Consider the following 6,169-nt stretch of genomic DNA (forward strand, 5'->3'; position numbering starts at 1 on the left):
AAGTCAAGGGAGCGAGCACCACCAGGAGATCAAAGCCCCATCTTTTTTTTAAAAAATGCACATCTGTGGGCTTCAATTTCCCGACTCTCGCATCCATCTTGACCTTATAAACTCCCCCCTCCATACAAATGTCCCCCAAGCTCTTTGCAAACACCCCCTTCCCTGCAGTTGGGAGTAATTTTTGGGGGGGTGGAGGGGGAAAACGGTTTGGGTTTCTCTTTTTTCAACTTTTATCTCCTTTCGTTCTTCGGGGCGGGTATTTGGGTCTTCCTCGTTTGTTTTTGTATATTCTGTACAGTCGAAGAAAACAAGGTTTGAAAAAAGAAAAAGGACACAAACACACACACACACACATCCCGGGCACTGCGAAGGGCTGATGATCCTGGAAATCACCACAATCTCGTTATCACTGTGTGATAGTTTCTATGCGCCACCACGGCCATTTTTTTAAAAAAGAGAAAACGTCCAATTTGAACTTGAGCCGGGAGGGGGAGAGGAAGGCCGATTTCAAAGGGGAGAAGCAGCCGTGTCACGTGCACCCCAACACCCCCCACCCTGAGAGACTCACTACTGGCCACTCTTCCCCCCCCCCACACCTCACCCCATTTGCCCCCCCTTCCTCTTCTCTGTGGGGCTCATTGGACTCAGCACGCCTGCTTTAAAAAAAAAAACACGCCAGTTTAGCTTTCTCCTATATTTATTTGAACTCTTCTTTATAATTTGGGGCCTTGTTTTAATCCTAAAACTCAACTGTATGTGGGACAAAAAAAAAAAAAAAACCTGCCTCGGTAATATTAATAATAAAAGTAATAAATTAAAAAAAGCCCACGTAATTGTTTTGCAATAAGAGCAGGAAATTGCAACTCCTTTTTCTGGTCTTCTACAATGTTGTGTTCACAAGTGCTGTTTTCAAGGGTTGGATTTTTCTGCTAATTTTAAAAAGGCTCCCCAAAGGAGGCCTAATCTGTCCAGAAAGGGTGCTCCTTTGGAGATGCCTGGGGGGGATGGGAGGTGCCCCCTCCCCACAACCCTGGTGCTACTTCTCTTCCTATAAAAAGGATGGTGCAATTTGGGGGGGGGGCAGCATCCAGGATAAAGGCTGAGAGGGGGAGTCCCATCCCACCTTTACATAAATAACTCAATTATTTATATAACGCATCTTCAAGCAATCCAGTTTGAGGAACCCTGCTCCAAATTAAGCTGCTGGTCCTCATGATTGAGAGACATGTTTTTAACTAATCCAGAGCTCCCAAAAGTAGAAAATTGACACGTTGGGTTGTAGAGCTATGGATCTTCTGGGAGTTGAAGTCCACACCTTGTAAACGGGCCAGGTTTGTTTTTATTTATTTATTTGGTTTATATGCCGCCCTTCTCCGGAGACTCAGGGTGGCTTACAATGCGTTAAGCAACAGCCTTCATACTTTTGTATATTTTATACAAAGTCAGCTTATTGCCCCCACAAACTGGGTCCTCATTTTATCTGCCTTTGAAAGGATGGAAGGCTGAGTCAACCTTGAGCCTGGTGAGATTCGAACTTACAGTAATTGCAGGCAGCTGGATGTTAATAACAGTGCTTTAGTCTGCTGCGCTACCAGGGCGCTCTCTGCAGTGTGCTGCATGGGATCGTTAGGAACCAAACTAACTGAACGGCCCCTGGCTTGTTCATCCCCCTGCGGCCTGTTTCCTCTTACGGTTGAGATAGCAGCCCTTAAAAAAAGAGAAAAAAATGCTGGAGGGAAGGATTTCCCGTTCAGTCCTCACCCTTTGCCGAAACCCAGGTCCTGAGAAGCAGGAGGGGGCATCCCCCAAGCCAGCTTGGCTCGCTGTTGTGACTCGGGCATGCTATGACAAGTGCCAACCGCCCCGCCTGCCCCGGGCACGGTTTTCCGGAGCACCTGTCAGCTTTGACTTTAGGAAATGATGCGTGCAAGGCTTCCCGGGTGCTGCACCTGGTTCAGAAAGGCTTCCTGGCTGGGGCACGCAGTGAGCGGTGCCCGCAGGGTGGCACCTCGAGGGCAGCTCAAGGTGAAAGCCTGTCGAACTTGCTCCGTCACCTTAGGGAGCCAGGCCAGGTGGCTGCCAAGGGAAGAGCCCTTTGGTTGTCTCGGGGTGGGCAGAGCTGCCATTTCTTAAGCTCATTTTGTGGTATCTTGGCTTCCGGACTTGTTTTAAGCAGCAGGAGGATAGAAGCATTTAAGCATTGTCACTCTGGGCAGAAATGGGGGGGGGGGTGTCTTCAGTGCCCTCTGAACTGAGTGGGGAGGGGGGTTACCCAATTTGGTAGTCTCCATCAGGGCCAGAAGAGAGTGCAGCTTGTGGAACGGAGGATGAGGAAGACCCCGGGGTACTTGGTGCTCTCTGAGCTTGGTAGTTTTTCTGCAGACGTCTCCTGATCCAAGTAGGTAACATCATCAGGGTTAGAAGAGTGTAGTCTTTGCTCTCCGTTTAAAAACCCCACTCTCTTCGAGCACTGGTGATGTTCCCTAGTTGGGTATTGAAACTTCCTTCTTTAAATTCCGAGGAGTCCTTGGTGCTCTCTGAGCTTGGTGGTTTTCTTGCAGACGTTTCATTAACCAACTAGGTAACAAGATCAGTGCCAAGAGGGAGGGGTGTTTGTGAAGAGAAGGAAGACGACTGTGGGGTCCTTGGTGGTCTCTGAGCTTGGTGGTTTTCTTTCAGACGTTTCATGACAATGAAAAAAGCTAGAAAGGAAAGCCAAAGACCTCCTTGCCACCAGTCAGCAACACCCGGATAAGCAGAGATTAACCCCGAGATTAAAACTAGACCAACAATCAAACAGTAAACAATCCCCCTATCAAGGAACAAGCAATGATTAATGGTAAACAAAAGCCCAATGAAGGAACTACCAAGAACCCTCCCACCAACACTGACAAGCCAAGCCATTGGATATAAAAAGAGAGGAAACCCCACTCCCTCCGAGCACTGATGATGTTCCCTAGTTGGGTCACGAAACGTCTGCAAGAAAACCACCAAGCTCAAAGACCACCGAGGACCCCACAGAAGCAGGAGTGCCCTCCTTGCCAGTCCAAGCAAACCCGGAGCTCCCTTACAACCAGCCCGTTTGCCAAGAATTGTGGCAGGTGGACCTCGTGGCCTGCAGAGCTGATGGTGGGAGGACAGCTGGGCTGCTTGTCTTGCGAAGGAGGCCACCAAGCCGTCCGTACCTTTGCCCATCGCAATAACGTCCTTCGGTCAACAGCCGAGAAACTCCAGTTGCTTCAGCGTTTCCCTTTTAGAAGATTAGCCATGAACTCACCGTGAGCTCAGAGGACTCTCGCTGTTCCTTCATCTGCTCATCCGCTTCCAAAATTCTCGGCTTTGCTCAATGGCGGCTTGACAAGTGAGAGCAGGTGGCCAGCAGATGAGATCAAGGCTAGTACCTGGCCGAGGCTGGGTGGACATTAGAGTTCTAATTCCCAGTTTCTAAATCTAGGATAGCTGGCTTAATGGGGACTGGGGTTCAAATCTTCCCAAGTTAACGAAAAACACATTTCTGAGCACACGCAGAGAATACAGGTAGTCCTTGACTTATGGCCACGATTGAGCCCCCAAACTTTCTTCTGTTAAGGGAAACAGCTGCTAAGTGAGTTTTGCCCCATTTTACGACCATTCTTGCCACCGTTGTTAAGTGAATCACTGCAGTTGTTAAGTTAGTCACAGGGTTGTTGAATGAATCTGGCTTCCCCATTGAATGGGCTTGTCGGAAGGTCACAAAATAGGATCACGTGAACCCGGGACATTGCAACTGTCATAAGTACATGCCAGTTGCCAAGCTTCTGAATTTGGGTCCCGGGGATGCTGGAGTGGTTGTGTGAAAAACAGTCCTAAGTCGCACGACTTAACAATCACTTGCTTAGCGTTTCAAAGTTACAGAAGCCCTGAAAGAATTGACTCACAACCAGTCCTTGCAGTTATGACCGTCGTAGCACCTCCGTGGCCACATGATCAAAATTTGGACACTTGGCACCTGGACCATATTTATAACGGTTGCAGCGTCCTCATGTCATGACCTTCTCAGATAGCTCCCGACAAGCATAGTCAACAGGGGAAGCCAGATTCGCTTAATGACCAGCCAATTCACTTAACGACTGCAGTGATTTGCTTAACGGCCATGGCGAATAAAAGGTCCTGAAATTGGTCGCGATTCATTTAACAACCGCCTTGATTAACGATGGAAATTTTGGCCCCAATAGTGGTCGTAAATTGAGGACTAGTTAGGTAATCTGGTTTTATTGATCAATAGTTTTTCATTGCTTAAAAAAAAAGGCTCTCGGGAAGGAGATGCTTCACACCCAGGGCTGGCACGCAGGCTGGCATTCCAGGCTGTGGGAACCGCACTGCCGAGGGGCATAATCCGGGCAGCCTCTCCAAGCAGGATGTTTCTCCAAAGGCAGACAGGAAGATGGAGCCAAGCCGCCCCTCCTTAACTTCCAGGAACAGAACTCGGATATCTGGCGGCTGCAGCTTTGGGAGGGGGGGGCTCTTTCAAGAGGGCCAGCAGCCTCGGAGGAGAAGGACTGAGGCGAAGAGACCCAGAGGAAGGGGCTTTGCAAAGAAAGGCCGTCCGAATCTGAGTTGTATCTCGCTTTTACTCTTTTTTAGCAATAACTCCAGGCAGCGAACATCTCCAACACATCTTCCTCTTCTAGTTTTCCCCATAACAACAACCCTGTGAGGTAGGTTGGGCTGAGAGAGAGGGGAGGGGGAAGGGCCCAAAGTCATCCAACCGTCTTTCATCAATAAGGTGGGATTAGAACTCTCCAACTCCTGGTGATTGGTCCAAAGTTTCCCAGTCGGCTTTTGGGCCTAAGGCGGGACTAGAACTCACCATCTCCTGGTGATTGGGCCAAAGTCACCCAGCCAGCTGTCATACCTAATGTGGAACCACAACTCACCATCACCTGGTTTCTTGTCTGTGCCCTAACTAGGACAAACTGAGTCGAGTTTTGGACCAAACTATTTAACAGAAGGTGCCACAAACTGAAAAGGAAGATGGATGAATCCCCCTTCCAGTCCAGCCCTAGGATTCCCTCTTCCCCCCCTCTCTCTGTGGGTCCAGGAAACCAGAGTTGAGGGTCTCCAAAGCCTCCCGAGGGAATTTTGGAGAAGGGGGAGCTGGGTCCCTCTGCTACTAAAAGGCCACACCTGAATTCCTCCACCTGTCTGGATGACTCAAGGCTTCCCATTCCGGGAAGAAGCGATTTCTTATCACACCCTCCTTTTGCTTCTGGGTGGGGGGATTTTTGGGTGTCTGAACGGCTCCAAGGAATCGCCAGATCTCTTCTCTGCCGAGACATTCCAAGCATCTCAACAAGAGCCTGGGATCGATCAACCGATCAATTACATTTATCCAGCCCCTGATCTCACCTTCCAGCGATTTTCCTTCACCTATTAGTGCACAGATGGGTTGTTACTACAAATCCTATAGTCCTTTGCTAACAGGCCTATGGGAGATGGGGTCCAGTACATCCAGATAAGATGGGGGAGGGAACTCTTGGCCCCACAATGTGTGCCTCCCCCCCCCATTTCTCCATTGTTCTCCTGCCAAATGGGCCCTCTTGGACCAACTGGCAGGAGGCGGACCTGACTATTTTGGATCGGATCCCTTCCCGGGTCTGGCCCGGACCAAGTGCCCCCCCCTTCTTAAAAAAAAGGGGGAGGGAAAAGCAGAACCCAAGAATTGGGGAGGGGTCGAGGTCACGGTGGAGGGGTCCTCCGAGGCTATTTTGGCTCCCGATTTCAAACAAAGCCGAATCTCGCCACCACGGGGGGGGCAAAACGCAAAAGACCCAAGGAGGAACGTGTGAACGAACCTGCTTGCAAGACAGGTTCGCAACCGGGCAATCCGATGGGGCGCATAAAGCGGGCTTCTGGTTGGGGTTAGACTTGAGCAATGGGAAGAAAAAGCCTGCGTGGTGGTGTTGTGTTGTGTTGTGTTGTGTTGTGTTGTGTGTTTCCAGAAGGAGCTCCGTCCCGCTCAAAGAAAGCAAAAGCTTGCAAATTCCTCGACGGCGCCGGCCTCTCTCCAGCCGCGAGGGCAGGGCGGGCTCGGGCTTAGTGCACTCTGCACATGCTCGCAGGCACCGGCTCCGCGTCCTGCAGCCAGGCGAGGGCTGGTGAGCGGGGGCGGGCGAGCGCGGCAGCCTCT

This window comes from Pantherophis guttatus, chromosome 10, assembly GCF_059756535.1.
Source record: "Pantherophis guttatus breed Tessera chromosome 10, ASM5975653v1, whole genome shotgun sequence".
Classification (NCBI taxonomy): domain Eukaryota; kingdom Metazoa; phylum Chordata; class Lepidosauria; order Squamata; family Colubridae; genus Pantherophis; species Pantherophis guttatus.